The sequence below is a fragment of the Doryrhamphus excisus genome, unplaced genomic scaffold (genome assembly GCF_037039965.1).
Source record: "Doryrhamphus excisus strain RoL-2023G ecotype Guam unplaced genomic scaffold, RoL_Dexc_Guam_v1.1 HiC_scaffold_53, whole genome shotgun sequence".
Taxonomy (NCBI): domain Eukaryota; kingdom Metazoa; phylum Chordata; class Actinopteri; order Syngnathiformes; family Syngnathidae; genus Doryrhamphus; species Doryrhamphus excisus.
Window position 1 is genome coordinate 12,501 of NW_027621871.1, and position 2,500 is coordinate 15,000.

Here is a 2,500-nt window from a genome sequence, read left to right on the forward strand (position 1 = left end):
GCGCCCCGGCTGAGCCCCGCCTGGGCCCCGGACGACGCGCCAGGGCGGTCCGGGGGGGAGACGGCGGGGACGCTGGGGGCCGAACCGGCGGGGCGCCGTTGGAGGACGGCCGGGTCAGACGGGTCGTCTCGATCTCGCTTCAATCGGGTCGGGCGGGGGGACCGCGACGCCGACCAGGGGGCCCCCCCCCGGAGGGGGGGGTTGCCTGGCCGATCGAGGCTCACGCCGCGTGTCCGCCCTCGCCCATCGAGGCCAAGCCGCAGGTCGGGGGAACCGTCCGCCCGAACACCGGCGCGAGCGCCGGCCGGCGGGGGCCCCCCGTGGCGGGTCAGGTTTGCAAATCGGTCAGTTCTCTCTCCACGCTCTGTCGTTCCGGTCCCACGACGGTCTGTCTTCAAGGTTCTCACGACGGTCTGTCTTCAAGGTTCTCACGACGGTCTGTCTTCTCCGTTCTCACGACGGTCTGTCTTCTCCGTTCTCACGACGGTCTGTCTTCTCCGTTCTCACGACGGTCTGTCTTTCCGGCCTGACGCCGCGCGAGGCCGGTGAAGGCGCTCGCTCGTCGGACACATCATATCAACAGCCGCCCTCTCGGCTGTGATCCACGCTCGTCCGATGCTGAACCGGCGTGGTGGGGCGGGGCGAAGCCGCCACGCGAGGCCGGTGAAGGCGCTCGCTTGTCGGACACGTCTTATCAACAGCCGCCCTCTCGGCTGTGAGACGCCGCGCGAGGCCGGGGAAGGCGCTCGCTCGTCGGACACATCATATCAACAGCCGCCCTCTCGGCTGTGATCCACGCTCGTCCGATGCTGAACCGGCGTGGTGGGGCGGGGCGAAGCCGCCACGCGAGGCCGGTGAAGGCGCTCGCTTGTCGGACACGTCTTATCAACAGCCGCCCTCTCGGCTGTGAGACGCCGCGCGAGGCCGGGGAAGGCGCTCGCTCGTCGGACACATCATATCAACAGCCGCCCTCTCGGCTGTGAGCCACGCCCGGCCAACGGTGAAGCGGGAGAACCGGCGTGTACGGCGGGGCGAAGCCGCCGCGCGAGGCCGGTGAAGGCGCTCGCCTGTCGAACACATCATACGCGCAGCCTCGGCGTGAGCTGCGGAGGAGAACTTGGAAAAATTCTCACTCGAAAAAGGAACCAGAGGAGCGGCCCTCGCCGGCATCAGTCCGTGTTTCAGTGCTTCAAAATCGGCCTCAAAAAGCACGTTTTCTCGGTCTAAACCCTGGTAGTCAAGGTTTCTAAAAAGTCGGTTTCTCAAATCGTGCATGAGGTGTTTTGGTGAACCAGGTAATTTCGCATATACGGGAGAAGGTAAGGTATCCCCCCCCCCCCCTCTCGGCTGTTTTACCTTCTCCCGTCTAAGCGAAAATCCCTGGTTGACCAAAACACTCATTGACCGCCATTCATTTGACACTCTGTCATATTTTCAAACATTTTTCCCCCATTGACCGCCATTCATTTGACACTCTGTCATATTTTCAAACATTTTTCCCCCCATTGACCGCCATTCATTTGACACTCTGTCATATTTTCCAACATTTTTTTCCCCCGTTGACCGCCATTCATTTGACACTCTGTCACATTTTCAAACATTTTCCCCCCATTGACCCGTCAATGACGCCGTCATTTCATACACTTTGCAGCGGGGTTTCGAAGCAGGGCAGCGCGGCCAGCGAGCGGCCTTCCTCCCGCTGGCCCCCCCGCCGTCATCTCATACACTTTGCAGCGTGTTTCAAAGCAGGGCAGCGCGGCCAGCGAGCGGCCTTCCTCCCGCAAGCCTCCCGCTGGCCCCCCGCCGTCATTTCGTACACTTTGCAGCGTGTTTCAAAGCAGGGCAGCGCGGCCAGCGAGCGGCCTTCCTCCCGCAAGCCTCCCGCTGGCCCCCCCGCCGTCATTTCATACACTTTGCAGCGTGTTTCAAAGCAGGGCAGCGCGGGCAGCGAGCCGCCAGCCTCCCGCGTGAAATTCACACACTTTGCAGCGGCTCTCCCCGCAACACCGAGCCGCTTTAGTGCGCCGGGGGTCCCGCCCTCGTTTTCACAAACTTTACAGCGGGGCCGGAGGGGCTTCCGGCCGTCCCTCTTTTATTTTAAACCGCTCTATGGCGTGCCACCGGCCGTCCGTGCGTCGTGTTCATTCGCTCGGCGGGCTTGCGGTTCAGCACCGAAGGCTGGACAGCGACACTCCACGTCGCATTTCCCGGCAATTTAAAGCCGCCTCGGGGCTCCAGGCCTGTCGGGTGCGCTTTTAAACTCGCCCCGTCGGGACTCTGTCACTCTTCCCCCTCTTTTCTTGACACACTGGGTACTCTACTGGAGCTTGCAGCGGCGTTTGGCCGCACCTCCAGGCCGCCTCGGGGCTCCAGGCCTGTCGGGTGCGCTTTTAAACTGGCCCCGTTGGGACTTTGTCACTTTTCCCCCTCTTTTCTTGACACACTGGGTACTCTACTGGAGCTTGCAGCGGCGTTTGGTCGCACCTCCAGGCCGCCTAGG